The sequence below is a fragment of the Lygodium microphyllum genome, chromosome 27, assembly GCF_053477565.2.
Source record: "Lygodium microphyllum isolate KBCC chromosome 27, Lygodium_microphyllum_v1.1.10, whole genome shotgun sequence".
Taxonomy (NCBI): domain Eukaryota; kingdom Viridiplantae; phylum Streptophyta; class Polypodiopsida; order Schizaeales; family Lygodiaceae; genus Lygodium; species Lygodium microphyllum.
Window position 1 is genome coordinate 49,949,561 of NC_141161.1, and position 19,975 is coordinate 49,969,535.

The 19,975-nt window shown below is 36.4% G+C and overlaps 1 pseudogene; it reads left to right on the top strand.

The window, feature by feature from the left end:
- The first annotated feature begins 17,069 nt into the window (after positions 1–17,069).
- LOC148012306 (kinesin-like protein KIN-13A pseudogene) overlaps positions 17,070–19,975 on the top strand; it is a 45,731-nt pseudogene continuing 42,825 nt past the window's right edge.

Here is a 19,975-nt window from a genome sequence, read left to right on the forward strand (position 1 = left end):
AAATGCATGTGTAGAAGTTTAATTAATGAAAAATACATTCAAAATTTGCATGTACTTGCAATAATTTACTTATTGATGTGTCAGAAACTAGAGAGAGGGAAGCTAACCTCCATAGAGTACATGTAACATGTGTGTTGTAGAGACTATGTATAAGCACTAGGGATAGTGTATGTGCATACTAGAGATGTAATAAATAGAGAGAGATGATGCACATGTTGAGTCAAAATTCTACATAGATAGAAATTGGAAATTTTTAGAGAGAGAGTGTGTGAGGAAGAGAGAGAGAGAGCGAGAGAGAGAGAGTCAGTGTCAGTGAGAGAGAGAGAGAGAGAGAGAGAGAGAGAGTTTGTGTCTACAAGGAAGGATAATTGGTAGAGAAGAAAATGCACATAGAAAGTGTGTACATTTAAGAAGTATAAAGAGAGACAAAACATACCCAAATTAGTGATGAGCCGAAATCAGTAGGGTATACACTCATAATGATTTACAAGCACTACAATAGAATTGACGTAGAGATGCAATACCATGATGTGGGTTTACGGACATGTCTAAGCTTGCATGGAAATACCCATTTAAAATTTTGGCATCCAAACACTACTATATGTTCCTATAAACAGGATTATATCCACAATCTACAATTGTTGTTTTGCTAAATTTGATGCCAGGAGGCATATTACACGGTGGATTCCATGCCACGGTGGATTCCGTGAGGTTTTACAGTGGATTCCTTAAACTTTTATTGTTGGGGCTCATACACAGTGGATTCTTTGTGCAAGAAGTCAATGGGGATGCCTATCCTTTTCGGGCATTTTGTTAATTTAGTGTGTACATAGGTGATTCCATAGCGGGTGATTCTACAAAATACATATTTAAATTAATAAACGTTTATGAGTTTAGAGTGCGCACTCGTGATAAATTAAGGTTAGGATTGATTTCTAACCAATTAATTTAGTTAGCTGAAGACTGCTAGGTATTCACTTTTGTCGGTTTAATTGTATTATTTTACTAACGATTGTGAATGCTTCAGTTGATGTGTAGAGATAGTAGCAGTGGCGGTGGAAAGCATCGGAGGATAGCGTGTATTCGAGTTATCATCTATATTTTTATGGGCGCATATCTTAGGCATGGCGCCTATATTTTATCACGCCTATTTATCAAGGCGTTTGATATTTATTTATTATTTTTGTATACGCATGGGTGCATGATTTAGATATTTGTATTTGGACATTGTATTGGGTATGCCTGACTTCTTGGGTGGCCATTAGCTTTATCTCTATTTGGCACAAAAGCAAACTCAAAAGCTAAAGCGTGCTATTTTGTAATTTGGGCTATTATTTGAGCTTGAAGATTATTAATACATAAAATACATGCTTTGTGGAGCGCTCACACAAGGCATGGGGGGAGATTGCACCAAATTGGTCTCTTGTTCATGTCGTGCAAGCTTCTTACATTGATTTGTGTGCAAAAAGTAGAGTTTTTTTGTTCTTGGGGACCTTTTGACGCTCACAACGTGAGCTTACGTCATCCGATCTGTGCACCAGTGGTATTAGACGAAGCTGAGATCGAGAGCTTCCAATCGCTTATCATCTTGCGTGAAGGCGGAGCTCCTGGAATGATCGAGCTCTACAGTCAGTTTCATCGCGAACGGTCGATACCGGTGGCTTCCTGGCAGTCAAGAACCTCTATCTGCAACCTCTGATCGTGAAGGACCGCAGCCTGAGGAGGTGGAGGACCACTCCTACATCTCCTTCTCCAAGATGTTTTTTTTTCACAGTCAAGAGTAAGCTTCATCCATAACCAAAAGTTCAAAAGCTTAAGTTAAAGCTTATAAGCTTAATAGTAAGCTTTATAAAGCTTACTTCAACGAAAATTGGACGATCAGTAACGCGGCATGCTAACGACGGATTCGGTGTGAAAAAATGGCCCCCCCTTAAAATTCGTCGACAGTCAGCTTCAGTCTCCTTTCTTAAGTCTAAGTCACTTAAGGTTTACAAAAGCTTAATCATCTAAGTTCTACAAGTTAACTTACTTTTGCAAGTCCTGCAAGTCCACAGAAGTCAAAACATACTTATCTCAATTACTCCCATAAAGACTGTTCCTGCGGCGCTGAAGCACAGAATCACAAAATTGCTCCCTGGAAGACTCTGTTCACATACGCAGACTTGCTGAACTAGTTTCAACAAACGCAGAAGGTCATACGTAGTTTCTACGAAGACTATGAATCCTGCAAAAAACTGCAAAAGACAAAGACTGTAAAATCCAAACAAAAATCTATAAGCCTTGTATACCCGCCTTTGAGCTACGCTCATCCCGCTAATCAGATTTCGAGAGTGTGAGGTCTTTTGGATTTTACAGGATGATGGAACAAAAATTGGATTTGATTATGATGCAGCTTGATGAAGAATGAAGAGCCCGACAAGCTTTGCAAGTTCAATTGGCCAATTTGCAACGATCTACCACCGACAAAGATAGACCGCAACCCGAAGATCTTATCCGACATACCATCGATGCGACGCTCGAAGCTCAATCCATCCGCAAAGAAACAAAGATAAGTAAAAGAAATTTCAAATTTCGTACTTTCAATGGATCTCGAGATGGAAAGACTATACTTGCATTTATCAGTCAATTTGACAATTACTTTCATAAAGAGACATATGCTGAAAAAGACAAAATTAAATGTGTCACTAACCATTTAGTCGATCGAGCATCTCTATGGTGGACTGTGGTTCGCAAGAGTATTGATTGTCCCACTACCTGGGAGAGTTTCCAAAATAAGTTTTTGCAGAATTTCCTTTCTCCTCAATTCCATGAAAAAGCCATAAAGCAATGGGATCTTCTACAACAAAGAGAATGTGAATCTATTTCCCAATACACTGAACGTTTTTGGAATGCCCTATTGCAATTACGCATGCTTGAAGACGTACCTGAAGCGACTCACAAACGCAAGTTTATGTTTGGCTTACTTGGACATTACTATGCTGAAGTCAATATGTTCAAATCAACAACCCCTGAAGATGCAATTTCCTTGGCTCATGACACTGAAGACAAGATTCGAGGAAGAGACAAGTGTCCACAACAATTTCAAGAAAATGGTAACTATGGTTCCAAGCAATTCAATTCAAATTTTAGAAGATTCAATCAAAGTCGTTTTCTTCCATCTTCACTCCGTAAGTCTTGGACACGACCACCTACTTTGCCATCAAATACCAATCCAAACCTTAAGCCATCCTCACAGCCAAATCCCAATATTCCTAGACTTCCTGCCATTGCTAACAATGTAACTAAAACCAAACCCATAGTTTGTTACAAATGCCATCAACCTGGACATCTAGCAGCCAATTGCCAATTGAAGAAACCACTTGTCCATATCAATTATCTTGGAGCAATGGAAGAAGAAGAACGCGAGGAAATGCATGACTTTACGGAAGATGAAGACGACATTGGTACTCCTTCAGATACTTTGCCAGGTATGCCAACTCCACATTCTTTGTTAACAATGAAATGTTAGTGCATGGTAAAGAAAAGATTATTTTGCATGATGATGGTAGCACACATGATTTTATTTCTGCAAAGTTAGTGAAAGAATTGAATTTACAAACTATTTCTACACATTATCGCATTAAAGGAGCATTCCTAGGCACAAGATATAATGGAACACAAGAGGTGCATAACTTAGAAATTAAAATTGGTGAATACATTGAACGTAGAAATTTCCTAGTTGTACCTTTATAGTCTAGTGATATTATCCTAGGTATACCTTGGCGTCATCAGTATAATCCTGACATAGATTATTCCACGCATTCAATTAAAATTTATTTCCAAGGAAAACAAATTACATTGCATGGTATGCACTCTTCTAATAATTTTCCACTGCTTACCCATACTTAGGCTAAATGTGCATTACGTAAAAGTAGTACATCTTATTTAATTTGGGTGAATGAACTTCAAGCTAAAGAAAAACATATGCAGCCTAGGCATAAACAATTTCTTGCTCAATTTAAAGATTGTTTTGCTGATGATTTACCACCTGGACTACCACCTTCACGACCTGAAGATCACAAAATAGATTTAATTCCTGGTACACAACCACCATGTAAAGCACCATATAGACATAACCAAATTGAACATAAAGAAATTCAAAATCAAGTAGAGGAATTGCTAAACAAAGGATTAATTAGACCTAGTAGTTCTCCATTTGGCGCACCTGTTTTATTAGTAAAGAAAAAGAATAATACTTATCGCATGTGGATTGATTATCGTTCCCTGAATAAAATTACAGTTAAGAATAGATATCCAATTCCTAGGGTAGATGATCTTATGGATAAACTACAAGGTTCTGCCATATTCAGTAAGATAGATCTTAAATCTGGTTATCATCAAGTAAGATTGGATAAATCTGATATATTCAAAACTGCATTTAGAACACGATTTGGACATTATGAATTTCTAGTGATGCCTTTTGGATTAACTAATGCACCTATTACATTTAGTCGAATGATGAATCGCGTATTTTTGAAATATCAGCATTGTGTTATAGTATTATTTGATGATATATTGGTATTCAGTAAAAATGAGAATGAGCATTATGAACATCTGTCTTTAGTTTTCAAGTTGTTAAAAGATAATCAATTGTATGCTAATCCAGAAAAGAGTGAATTCTTTCAAACAGAAATTGAATATCTAGGTCATATTGTTTCATCAGAAGGTATTAAGGTTGACCCTAAAAAGATAGAAGCAATTTTGAATTGGCCCATACCCAAAAATGTGCATGAGTTACGTTCTTTTCTAGGTCTTGCTAGTTTTTACAGAAAGTTTGTGCAAAATTTTTCATTACTTGCTTTACCTTTGACTGAACTTTTAAAGAAATGTATTGTTTATAATTGGACTAAACATCAACAAAAATCTTTTGATTTATTGAAACATGCATTAACCCATGCTCCTGTATTACAACTACCTGATTTCAATAGACCATTCTTTTTAGTAGTTACTGATGCTAGTGGATCTGGAATAGGAGCCGTACTTATGCAAGATAATCATCCCATAGCCTACTCTAGCTGTAAACTGAAACCATCTGAACTTAAATATTCTACATATGATAAAGAATCACTAGCTGTAGTACAAGCCTTACGTCAATGGAAACATTACTTAATGGGTTCTGAATTTATGATTAAAACTGACAAACAAAGCATTAGACATCTCCTTAGTCAACCCCAAATATCTGACCGACATATCAAATGGGCAGCTTTCATTCAGAGTTTTCATCCTCTTATACAATATCAACCAGGAAAAGAGAATGTAGTAGCCGACGCTTTAAGTAGAAGACCAACAATTCATAATATTTCAGTCATATCATTTGATTCCCTTATCCCTATGAAAGATACTTATTACCAGGATATTACTTTTCAATCTGATTGGAATAAATTAGTTGCAAATAATTGGATTCCTATTGATTCTCTGTCTTACAATAATGGATTCATGTTTTATGAAAAGATATTATGTGTTACAATTCCATTTAGATCATTTGTTTTGAATGAGATTCATTGTCCTCCATATCAAGGTCATAGAGGTATTATATCTACTTTGCGTACATTGACTGAAGATTTTTATTGGCCACATATGGACACTGATGTATCTAACTTTGTTTCTGAATGTTTAGTTTGTCAAAGAGTTAAAAGACACCATGGTAAACAGTATGGTTTACTGATGCCATTATCTATTCCATCACGACCATGGGAACAGATTTCTATGGACTTTATTACTGGTTTACCTAACACTAAAGCTAACCATGATATGATTTGGACTGTTGTAGACATGTTTAGCAAACAAGCATATTTCATTCCATGCAAGAAAACTCTAACTGCATCTCAAGCAGCTCAACTGTTTTTGAAAACTGTTTTCATTAATCATGGTTTACCAAAAGTTATTATTTCTGATCGTGATTCTAGATTTTATAATAATTTTTGGATTACTTTATTTGCTAACTTAGGAACAAAGATTGATTTTTCATCTGCATTTCATCCTGAAATAAATGGTCAAACAGAAGCTACTAACAATACTATTTTAGATCTTTTACGTGCTTACACTATTTCAAAACCACACACATGGGGTATACATCTACATTTACTTCAGTTTGCATATAACAATACACCACATACAGCTACAAAGAAAGCACCATTTGAAGTTATTTATGGTTATAGATTGTCTACACCTATTGCATCACTATCAAATAAAATTCAGAGTGCTGATGATATTGCTAACATGCACGCTACTATTTTTGATGAAGTTAAAGATATGATTACCAAAGCCCAGCAATCATATACAAAACAAGCAAATAAGAAAAGACAGGCCATGAATTTCAAAGTTGATGATTATGTTTGGTTACGTATAGAAAAACGTAGATCACAAAGTGTAGATAAACATCCAGTTGTGAAATTAGCACCTAGATTCTATGGACCATTCAAGATCATACACAAAATCAATGACAATGCATTTAAACTAGAACTACCACCACATTGGAAAATTCACAACACCTTTCACATTAGCTTATTACGACCCTTTAGAGGCCAATTACTTGTACACCCTGTCTATGAAAACCCACCTTTGTTAGATGAAGAGACTGAAATCCTTGAACCTGAAGCTATTATAGATACTGACTTTATGACCACTAGAACTGGCCGTAGATATTCTAGATATTTGGTCAAGTTTAAAAACCATCCTGTTGAAGAGGTCCAATGGATGCACGCTAGAGACTTAAATGCTTTCCCCACTCTGTTAGCTCCACATTGAGCTAATAGCAATTGAGGACAATTGCTATCCCACCCCGGGGGTATGATGCCAGGAGGCATATTACACGGTGGATTCCGTGCCACGGTGAATTCCGTAAACTTTTATTACCAGGGCTCATACCCAAAGTGGATTCTTTGTGCGAGAAGTCGATGGGGATGCCTATCCTTTTCGGGCGTTTTGTTAATTTAGTGTGTACATGGGTGATTCCGCAAAATACATATTTAAATTAATAAACGTTTAGGGGTTTAGAGTGCGCACTCGTGATAAATTAAGGTTAGGATTGATTTTTAACCAATTAATTTATTTAGCTAAAGACTGCTAGGTATTCACTTTTGTCGGTTTAATTGTATTATTTTACTAACGATTGTGAATGCTTCAGTTGATGTGTAGAGATAGCAGCAGTGGCGGTAGAAAGCATTGGAGGATAGCGTGTATTCGAGTTATCATCTATATTTTGATGGGCATATATCTTAGGCATGGCGCCTATATTTTGTCGCGCCTATTTATCAAGGCGTTTGATATTTATTTATTATTTTTGTATGCGCATGGGCGCACGATTTAGATATTTGTATTTGGACATTGTATTGGGTATGCGTGACTTCTTGGGCGCCCATTAGCTTTATCTCTATTTGGCACAAAAGCAAACTCAAAAGCTAAAGCGTGCTATTTTGTAATTTGGGCTATTATTTGAGCTTGAAGATGATTTATACATAAAATACATGCTTTGTGGAGCGCTCACACAAGGCATGGGGGGAGATTGCACCCAATTGGTCTCTTGTTCATGTCATGCAAGCTTCTTACATTGATTTGTGTGCAAAAAGTAGAGTTCTTTTGTTCTTAGGGACCTTCTGACGCTCACTACGTGCGCTTACGGCATCCGATCTGTGCACCAAAATTAATCATGAATATATCTGCAACCAACTCTTAAAAGCCTATGGATAGGCTATTCTTGTATTCTTATTCTTTGTCATCATTGGAGGATAAAAAAACAAAGTACACACACACACACACACACACAAAGAAATAGGGAGGGGGGAGTGAGAGAGGAAGGATGAAAGGCCTTGAAGTTCACTTAGATTCATGCAAGAATGGGTCTTTTTTGAATAGTAGACATGTCGTTTCACATGGTTTTAAAGGTCTAGGATTCTTGCTTAATATGATTTCTGACATTAATTTAAATGTGGCTACTATAGATAGATATGTGCTATAGTTAACATGAAAAATCTATTAATAAGCCAAACACCACACACTTTGTATTGGAGAATAGAAAGAAGAGCCAAAGTCAAAACATCAAAGGTATTGTATGAGAGTGGGGATAGACGAGTAGGACATGGGTTAGAATGGGAATACCCAGTTATATTGACAGGGTATATAAGGTGTTGAAAGACCCAATTAGGGCATCAGTTTATCAATAATCAAGTCTCTTTTACCCTTCCTTCCAGCTTTCATGGCTTCCCTTCTCTTTCTCTCTTGTTTCCTATATTTCTCTCTCTTTTTCTAGTCTTTCTCCCTCTTCTTCTCTCATCTTCTTCTCCTTTCTCTCTCCTCTCTGCAGTCTCTTCCTTCTCTCCTTCTCTCTCTTAGGTCTCCTTCATTACAATTGGTATTAGAGCATTGGTCTTTGATCCATTTTTCCTTCTGTTTCAATCCAATTTTTCTCCATCAAAATCAATTCCAGACAAGTACTTGACAAAGACAATGACTAGTAGAGGGTTGCAGACCATCTACAGTTAGCAAGAGGCTACATCTTGAGATCTTCAAGGTCAGATATGGAGATGGGAGGTTAAAATAGCATGTCGTCATCAAAATTTCATGTAGTTTTTGGAGGTACTTGGTAAATTAGGGTTGCAGGCTTTAGTGAAGACTAAAATCTTGGTTACTTTTTCAAATAGTAGGGTTTCTTCTTTTCTTCTCAAGCTTCTTTTCAAGTTTTCATGGAGTGCTTTTCCAAAATCCCTTCATTCTTCTTTTGCCTATGAAGATCTTGCATCTAAGGTTCCAGCATGGGAGCTTATGCATCAAGAGCTTGAAGATGAACACCATATTGGAGGGAAGAATGGCCACCTAATGCAGCAACATCCTATACTTCCAACTTTTCCTTGTCATTAGGGATTTCTTGGAGTTCACCTCTGAAATCAGTCATATCAGAATGGCCAATTAGAATATGGTCCGAATTCAAAAGAAGAGCAAGGATCTATTTCAGTGTCTTATAATCATGATTGATACATTAGGGCCAAAAACACTTCAAAAGATGTTTTTTTGTTAATCACAGGATTAAGAAAAGGTTCAAAGAGAGTTTGCCACGTGTGCAAGAATATGGTATTCTTGTCTACTCTTTTTTGGAGATAGTAGAGTCCACTTTGTGATTCTCTCCTCCTTTTTAGCCAAAATCTCCAAAGTTTGACATGTTTTGGTAGTCCCGAAGTTCTTATTTACTTATAAAATCCGACAAATGACATAATAAAGTTGCTGTGAAGTTAATGAAGATTTTTATGAAAGTCAAAAACTTTTTGGCACCCAATATATTTTCATTAGTCTTCTTAATATTCATTTTTAGTTCATTCACCTTTCTCGGTGAACTTCTTTCCTTACTTTTTAGTTCATTCATCTTTCTCGATGAGCTTCTTTCTCTACAAATTTAATTTAAGTATGGCATCCAAAAGGCGCTCATCTAGTTTAGTAAACTCTTGCACAATCTATAGCCACAAAGCTGATGAAAATTGGGAGCCAAAGATCTTTAGCATAAACGATTAGGTTGCCATGCTACCCTCTTGCCAAGGACTCTCATAAGGTGAAAAGAACAAAAAGAGAGGATATTAAACATCACTAGAAGGGACGTATAATTTCTTTCAAAATTATGCGTGAAGGGTGGTTTATCAAACTGCAACATGTTTACATGGCAAAGGATATGCACTTGCCTCCAAATGAGCGTGTTTCATAGCAAACACATTGTAAGAATTGACTTGATAATATATGTAATTTTATTTCATTTAAGGAAGTACTAATAATGAATTCCTTGTTGTAGATATATTTCTGTCAAAAAGTACTGAATGGCAACCTATGAAAAGCTCAAGTGGAACCTTCCATGAGATTCATAAGGTGTTTGCTGACATTATCTATGCTGATCAAATTGTGGGTTCTTTTTCCGAGTGAAGGTTTTTTTAATATATTATGCATGTTTCGTGGCTTTGTGCACGAGAGTCGGAATCAACTAGTGTGATTCCCTATTCAAAATCAACTCAATACATTGCTCCCTTATCCACCACATATATGAGTTAGGGTAATCTTAGCACTACGAGAAAAAATGTAACAAGTTGGTAAACTAAAAAAGGGTCCCTAAAAAAACCAACAATATGAAAGAGACTTACATTCACCCCATCTATCTTGAGTATCTTTGAATCTATTATCTTGCAGACATTTGAAAGCACTCTCTTTCCACAAAATGTATGACTTTGCAATGGTAATTCTTGTTAGAGAGAGTTATATGATTTTTTAGGATCAACAATATCCTCCATATGTGGTGTCCAAGAAGGTAGTCACCAGCCTGCCAGCACTGCAAATGGAAACATGTAGCTAAAATAGACAATCAAATAAAATAAACAATTAATAAAAAAGCAAGCAGTATTCCATTCAATCCACATTCTTCTTTGGCCATGGATACCACTTAGTTCATGAGGATAATTTCTCTAGTGAGTGTATCAGATGTAATGAAAAAAATATGGTAGTTTGTGATGGAATCAAAAGCTTTGAAAGACATCGCTATGTTTGAGCCAGATCTCGAAAACAATTCCATTGAGAACAGTGGATCAACAATACATATAATTTTAGAGATTTATTGGCTAAGAGATGCAATCAACACCCTAAAGCTAATAGCAAAAATAAAGGCGTGTTATTTACAAGCAATAGTACAATCATTCTATATAGTAAAAATTTTTAGAGTCAAAATGCCTTACCTTATGCGACAATAAACTACAGAATCTAACAATTAAATATCCCTTTTACAACTAGCATGGACTTGTCCTCAAGAGATATGCTAAGATAGTCCTCTTCCTTAGAAATGCAAGTAACATTGATAACCATTTGCCCATACACCTCACCCATTCTCTTATAATTAACAGGGCCAAGCACATCGATTTTTCTCTGGCAAACATCATCCTCGGTATCTTATTCTACTAATAATATTAAAATCTTTGTTCATTAGGGTGATCTTATGAGCATGAGGAGCAACAATGTAAGCATAATTCAAAAAGTCAATAACAAAGTCTTCAACTGCCTCCTAAAGAGAAAGAATTGCTATAAGTTACCATTTCTTTTGTAGGCCAGTTTTAGTAAACATTCTTGAAAATCTATCACAAATATCCTTGATAACTTTGATAAAAGTTGTCTTTGAAATGACATGCTGTAAAGCTCTCTTGGCCTCCCTTATCTCAGTAAAAACACTTTTACATATACCTCACTAAAACACTTCTACATATAGTAAAACCTAGATCTATTCTTTCTCCTTGGCTTGTAAGGCTCACTTCCTTGAGCAGAAGAGGGTCTAGATTGTTTTGTTGGTTAATCAAGTACTCTAGGGGAGATTGGAACCTTGGCAGTTGTCTGCTTTGTCCTTGCCATCACTGTTGCCTGAGAGAAAATGACAAGAAGAGTAATAAAAAACTATTTATTGGTATGGTCAATAGTCGGGCATGGAGAGGATAAGTTGATAGGACGCAAGAACAGCAAAGCCAAATCTTCGTAGGGTCCTATTCGCGTCGTATCATGGAGCAGTTGATACGGCACGAGCATGGCAAAGCATAATGTTTGGTACTATACTTCTCGCTCCGTATCATGGATGACTTGATATGGTGCGAGAGTGGCACAACGAAATCTTCGTGTAGGGGTCCTCCTTGCTCTGTATCGTGGAGAAGTAAACATGTGTGTGAAAAGTATAATCCCCTTGTAATGTCTTATTTATTTTAAGACCTTAAACCTATTAAAAAAATGTCAAAAAAATTCCATAAAGTTATTAGGCTCTGATTTTTTTTAAATTAAGATTTTTTTGAGCTTGTTTGCTATTTTTAAAATATTTTTAAGCAAAAAGGGCCTAGACCTCTATTTGCGTCGTATCATAATATGCTCTTTTTGGGTGATTTTTTTCGCACCGTATCATAATATGCTCTTTTTGGGTGATTTTTTTCACGTCGTATCATAATATGCTCTTTTTGGGTGATTCTTTTTGCGCCGTATCATAATATGCTCTTTTTGGGTGATTTTTTGGGTGATTTTTGGGTCATTTTTAGGCCCTTTTTGCTTAAAAATAGTTTGAAAAGAGCAAACGAGCTCCAAAAAATCTTTTAAAAAATGTAAATTTTTTTCAGAGCCTAATAAATTTATGATTTTTAAAAGAATTTTTTTGATAGGTTTAAGGTCTCACAAAAAATAAGACATTACTATAGGGGGGTTTGTACTTTGCACGTGCATGTTTACTCCTCCACGATACGGAGCGAGGAGGATCCCTACAAAGATTTTGTTGTGCCACTCTCACGCCATATCAAGTCATCCACGATATGAAGCAAGAAGTATAGTACCAAACATTATGATTTGCCACGCTCATGTTGTATCAGTTGCTCCACGATATTGTGCGAATAGGACCTTGCGAAGATTTGGCTTTGCTGCTCTCGCATTGTATCAACTTATCCTCTCCATGTCGTATCGACCATACAAGAAAATAGTTTTTTATTACTATTCGTGTCATTTTCTTAGGCATCATTAATGACAAGGACAAAGTAGATAACTGCCAAGGTTCCAATCTCCCCTAGAGTACTTGATCAACCAACAAATCAATCTAGATTCTCTTCTGCTCAAGGAAGTGAGCCTTTGAAGACAAGGAGAAAGAATATATATTGCATTTTATTATAGCTTGATTTATAAAGGTATCTTATTGTGGATTAAGGGGGAGCATATATTTCATGCTTTGTAATCCAATGTGGCATTGAGGGAGGGGATTGTTGAGAGTGTATGCATGTGAATCTTTCTAATGCTATAGAGGATAAGAGAAGCTCAGTGTGAATGGTCTTGAGGGGAAGGGGAAACCATTATGATATGGTGTGAATGGGGGGGTTGCATGATGACCCAACCCCCCTATTTGCGGCACATCATGATGGCCTATTTTTTATGATTTTCTAATGCTTTTTTGGGGTTAGGGTTTCCCCTTCCCCTCAACGCCACCAAAAAATAGGCCATCATGATATGGCACAAATAGGGGGGTTGGGTGGCGTGACCCAACTCCCCTATTCGCGCCATATCATGATAGCCTTTTCTTTTGGGGTTAGGGTTTTTCCTTCCCCTCAAGACCATTCACACTCAGCTCCCCTTATCCCTTATTGTTAAGGAGGATCCTCTTCTCATTTTTTTCTTAAAAATAGCTTTAAAATAACAAATGAGCTAAAAAATTTCAAAAAAAATTCAAAAAAAATTTAGAGTCTAATTATTATCTCAAAGAATTTTGAAGAAACAAAAAAAGTAGCTATTGAAGACTTGAAGTGAAGACTAAAGTGATAGTGATAGTACTGAGCATTGAGAGGTCACTCTAGTATCTTTGGTGTCTCTTTATATCAAACATACTTGTTGCGAGATGTATCCACGACCAAGAGGGTGTTATTGAGTGTGATTCTTTATTATTCTCATGTACTATTAAGAGATAGCATATGTGAAAGAGACAATGTATAAGAGATATGATACTATGTGATGAATTCCATTCAAAGTTGATCATTTCTTTGTGTTCTTTTGGTTTTTTGGTGATTTCTATGGTGACCATTATCCTAAAGCTTAAAAATTTTTGAGTAATTCCTTTTTTAAAAAAAATTGTACCTATCATAACATAATTTGGATCCAAAATAGACTATCTTTTTAAATATATATTGCATTAGTATATATTTTCTATAGAAATTCTATATTCTTTAAGAGCTTTAAAAATATATAAGAGATATGAATAGTTATATATTTTTGAGATAATATATATTTTTAATAATTTATTTGCTAGTCATTCTATCAATTCACTAAATTTTTTTTATTTTAGAGAGAGTATCTTCTTGAAGAGTTATGAAATATAGTTTATCTTTACTAAATAGTATATTCTATCCTTTTAAGCTATATAAAAATATTAAAGAGATATTGAATAATTATATCTATTATCATGGGTTTCATATAATAATTTGACGACTCATTTATTCAACTCCATTGATTTATCAATAGTTTATTTTATTATATAAATGACTCCACTAATAAATTTTTTATTTAACTCCATTGACTTGTCAAAAGTTCATGTTATTTCATGTAGAGAACTTTGTATAACATCATATAATACTCTTTAAAATATTTTTAAAAAATAAATAAAATCATGAATACTATAGAGTAAAGGAGATCTATAATCACAAAGATTATTTTGATGGTTTTTCTTTTGTGAAATTGAGATATATTACATTTGAAAAAAGATATACAAGGATAAAGCATCAATAATGTAGTGATGCTTTCAATAATAAAATCACTCTGCATTATAATCAGAGTTCTGAGAGAAAGAAATAGAGTCAAGTCCTTTCTATTTCTTCTTACAAATCAAGGGAAGAGATCTTAAGAGATTTGCCAAGACATGATAGCATGAGTAGTATCATCCCATGACATCAAGCCACCATTTAGGCATTGAAATCTGAAAGTGCTAATAAGAATCGTAATTGAGGATATTGAAACCCGATAGTGCTATTAAGAATCATAGTTGAGGGTATGATGAGAAAAAAAACTCCTAAGAGCTAATATCAAGTAAGAAGTATTATTATTAGGTAAATATTTTTGTTTTCCAAAAATCAAAGTACTTCCTTTCTTCTAATTATAATATATTATCCTTGTCTTATCCATTAGTGCTTGCAAAAAAGTTGATATTACAACAATGTATAATGAAGATATTCTATTTTCAAGTGCCAAGATCAATGTGAAATTTTTCACTTTCTATTCTATTAGCTTGAGGTTTATCCTTAGTATATCTATCCCTACCAATTTGTATCAACACCATGCGACTCTTTTACCCATTTTCTTATCAATCAAATTGAAGAGACAGAAGAGAAACCTTGGATTTAGTTAACAAAATCTTACAGAATGGATGTCATAGGGGTCGAAGTAAAGATGTGGCTTGAATGTCCCAACCTAGTTGGATTTGCTAGAAAACTAACAAGATGACCTCGTTTCAGGTCCATGGAGAACCGTATCTCTATAGCTCAATCGGCAAGTAAGTGGTGTTGGTCCTCTGTGTAGATAATCTTTTGATTGTTGATCACCTTCTCAAGTTTTTGTGAAAGGAGACGGAGGGAGACGAAGGGAGACCAATGCAGACTGTTGGTAAGAACTGGACGTGATTTCGGTGAGAACTTTTACAACAGAGTAAAATTTGCTTTAAGAACTAAGAAACAAAGTGAAGAGGAGAGAACGACGATTCAAATGAATGTAGATGAAAGAAGAAGCGTGATTTTGGTGGGAAACATGATAATAGAATATTAAAAAAGAAAGAATAATGACCGAAAAGTGACCCTTGACATGAGTTAATGTCCTTAAGCATTTAATGTCTGACCTCTTAAATGAATAGTATATTCTCTCATTAATCACGTCTCAATGGCTAAATTTGGAGGGTTTATTCTTTTAAAACCTCAACTAATTAGTAACTTAATCATTTTCTTACAAGTGTCATTTTTGAAACATTTTTGGCCCTAATGATTGCATATTGTACAGTGCTGTAGATGTACAGAAGCTATTGTGAGGTTCCATGTCAGCTTTAGGAGATTCTTTCATCTCGGTAGAGATGTGCTTCTTCTTCCACATCTCCACAACCTTCTTTTCCCTCCATTGTATCTCTTGATGCTTGTGACTCCTCAGATGATTTATAGATTTCACCACATCACAGCTCTTCAAAGCTAGGATATCTACATGCATCCTCTCAATGGTCTGAAGCAAGAGCAGGAGAAGATTCTCACAAGCCTCATCTTTCCCTTGTAGTACAGATATGCATGGTGACATAATGATCCTCAGTGAAGATGAAGATCCATCATTTTGTGAACTAGGGGCTTCTGTGCCTAATGGAGGTAGTAGATCAGATTAGAAGCATCTTGGATATCAGGATTCTTTCCAGCCTCAGCAACAGCCACAACTACAGATATAGCTTCCAAATTATAGACATTGAAGGCTCGACCTTCCACATTCCCTGGAAAAACAATGTAAGGTAGTCCTGGATGTTTGCTTTCTTCAGCAAGTTGCCAAATAGGAACTCCAGGCAGTGCTTGCCCAACTAATTCAGCCCTACATGCCTCCATTGCTTTTGTTGCAAGATTCTCTGTGTCATCAAGAGGTCACAACTTGTCATAATAATAGTATCCTTCCCACCAACAAGTAATGCATTGGCAGTTGTAACAGCTCGATTGATTTCTGTTTTGTAGTCTTGGGAACATAGGAGCCCACAACCACAAGCCCTCCCTTTGGATTATGGTGGATGTTGAGATCAGAACCTCGATTGAGCATGAACTAACCAGACAAAGCAATGGAAAAATATTGAAAAGCTCTTCCTCACTACATGCTTTTGAGGGAACCATGACAAGGATCATAGCTGATCAGATAGTAATCTATGGGGGCATCATTTCCCGTGTTGTCTAAGATGATTTACTCATATAAGGACCTTTTAACAATGCTCGAAGGTACCAGGTAGTAGGGCAACTAGATGATGGGGATGGCAGAGCATCATTTCTGACACTGACATGCTTCTTAGTAGCACTGACATGCCTGAAGTAACATGCTTGAAGTAAGTCTCTGTTCTTCCTCTCTAGGAAGCACAATTTTAACTGTTGCAGGTGCAACTCGTTTATGTCTTGACACTTTGGCTTCATCATTGTTGAGTCTTAGAAAGGATACAGATGTAGGCAGTAGATTATGTACATTCTTCTAGCATAGAAGCAAGTTTCCACTCGAGAGCCTACCAACTCAGGCTCTGGAGCCTTACAATCATTTTGGAAGAAATGCCTCCTACAATGGCCGGAGCACTACTTGAGAAAGGAAAAATTTTGTTCTTTAGAGCACTGATGGCTTGCCATACTTAGAAATAATGATCCTTAATTGCCAATGAAGCCATTAGAGGCTTGATGTCAGCATTTAATGCAACCTGATCTTTAATTACAAGCAAAATACCAGGGATTTACTGACCCTCCAACCAAGACATAATACGAAAGGTTTTGCGTCTGGTCTAGCCATCCTCCACAACCTTAAGGGCCATGGCAACAGGAAATGTTGTACATCTTAATGTTGAATGCCACTAAGGCACAAGTGAAGAATGCAGAAAATGTTCCTACTATAGCCATTGTCAGCAAGAGTTGAGCCCCTTTTGCCTATGCTTGGTCCACATATCAAGATAGAAGTTGTACATGCTTATAAAGTCCATGAGCAATGGAGGGGAACATTCTGCCGAATTGTTCACTTCACCTCCTCAGGGTTTCGAAAGACAGAATGTTGTTGATGGCTTATCATCACTTGAATTGCATGGGGAGATTAGTGCATGGATATTGAGCCTACACTCCATTGATGACATAGAGCTCCTATCTGAGGATGCTGTTCATGAACCTTTTGAGGTTTCTCCATTTGCTACCATTTCAGAGAAAGGCTATGCAAATGAAGTACTATGGTCCACCAGTAGACCACCAATTAGCAAGCTAAGAAATAATGGTGAAAGTAGTCCTATGAGAATGGCCATCTTGGAGAAGGACATTATTGAGACAGCACAAACAACCTTGCAAGGATCAAAGTTGTGGTGCGAAAATGACCACTCAACAAAAAAGAGATAGCTCGAAAAGAAGAGGACATTGTGACAATTGATGGGAGTGGATGTTCACTTACTGTTCATGAGCCCAAGATGAAGGTGGGACCTTACAGTCTATGTAGAAAAACATGATTTTATGTTCCATGCTATGTTGGATGATCAAGTTTCTAATGATGAGGTCTATCAAGTAAATGTGGAGCCAAATATTCCAACCATATTCCAACGTACAAAGGCAACATGCTTTGCTTATGGGCAGAGAGGCAGTGGGAAGACTTTTGTCATGTAGCCTCTACCTCTAAGGGCTTGCCAAGGCATCTTGGATTTAATGTAGCACCCAATTTACAAGCATCAGGGAGTGCAATTATGGCTTAATTTTTTTGAGATCTATGGAGGGAAGCTGTATGATCTTTTAAATGAAAGAAGGAAGCTTTACATGAGGGAAGATGGTTGTTGACAAGTTTGTATTGTGAGCTTAAAGGAATTCCATGTCGCAAATGTTGATCTTGTAAAAGATTATAATGAAAGAGGTAATGCATCAAGGAGTACAGGATCAATTGGTGCCAATGAAGAGTCTTCAAGATCACATGCTATTTTGCAGTTGGTGATAAAAAATCATTCCAACAAGAAGGAATAAAGGGGAGGAGAGTTGGTTGGAAAGTTCTCTTTTATTGACTTGGCTAGTAGTGAACGTTGTCAGAGGGGTTTTTGTCAAAACGTCTAATCCATCGAGGATTAGAGATAGAAGGAAGTAGAGATAGGAGATGGAAGAGAAGAAAAAGAATAAACAAGAGGTAAACATGATAAAGACAAAGCACAATGAATTGAATCAATATGTATTGACAAAACCTAAATTTCTTTGTCTCGTACTAATCAGAAACAGAGAGGGTAAAACCCTAGGTGACTTGGTCCAGGATCTCCTAGCTCACTTCTTCTTCTTCTTCCAGTTCAAAGTGCAGTTTTCAACTTGTCAACAACGATCGCGACGAGCGCAATTTCGCCCCTTTGTCTTTTTTATGAAAAATCCCATAACTGGCTAAAAAAGCCCTTGATTTTTGCATGCCATCCTAATCTAGAAGTTTTTCTAGCTTTTTTCAATTTGTATAATAAATAATATAAAAAATAGACTAAAATTGTCCAAATATCTAGTATTTTTGGACCATCTATGCCACGAACACTAGCACTAATGACTTAGATCACATTGACTTTCTACATCAATAAAGAAGTCAGATGATGATGCACTCTAGAGTTTTTGACACTGTGCCCGCATAGTAGCACCACATCCACCCCCTCTAAACTTGCACATCCTTTGCTATGTGCCATTGATGCACCACCCAGGTCAAACGCCCATAGCTTGAACTTGTCACTTATCATGCATATAAGAAAGCATCCCCCTGGATCATAGATCAAAATACACGACATTTGTACAACTCTTGATCCATACCTAGTAACCCCCTCTAGGTTCATAAGGCCTTGGGTGCATATCATACACTAGAGGTTGTTGAATCTCCATATACACACTATCAATACACCTATCAACAAATACATAGAAACATGCTTACTCTTTCAAAGTCCATCGTATGGGAAGTTGCTTCTGATAACCTTTTCGCTCCTCATCCAACATAAACCAAGTCTCACTTGCCTTCAACACATTCTCACCATCACCGAAAATACTGAAACAATCCATATCTTGAAGCATCTTAGAATTGTCAATCAGGGCCTCTGACAAAACATTCGAAACATTTTCTAGCTAAAGCATTACATCTAACATCTTGTAAAGACATATCCTCGAGCTCATGAACTATTTCAGAAATAATAATTACTGTATCATCTTGCAAATCATGTGCATCCAACAAGTCACTAATCTATGTTTGAGTCCCTGCATCAAGTAAAACATGATCTTCACAAACCTCTTTAGATACATTAAGAAAATCTATAAGTGCAGTGCTTGAATATTCCAGTATAGGATCTTTTAAGGCATTCGTGGTTGTCTCAATATTAGGCTGCAGCTTATATCCTGGCTGCTTGCCCTTATTTTTGCCCTCTTGTTTGCTATTCTCTTTTTGCTCCTCCTGACTGACCTCTTCCATAACATGCTCAAGAGGTGGTTGATTTGTAGCTTTAGGCTGATCCACACTTCTTCTTGTCACTCTTTTAGATGTCCATGTATTATCTTCATCTCTCTTTCGTTTTTGTTCCACAAGTACATCTGTGTTTTGTCCTTTTGCTGAATATGCATCCACTAAATATGCATCTACCAGTGATTCCCAACCAGTTATGCCACGAATGTCTTGCCCTGCATGAGACATTTCACTATCAGTAACATTTCTCTTTTCAGCTTCATGTAAATCATGTGTCCATATTTAA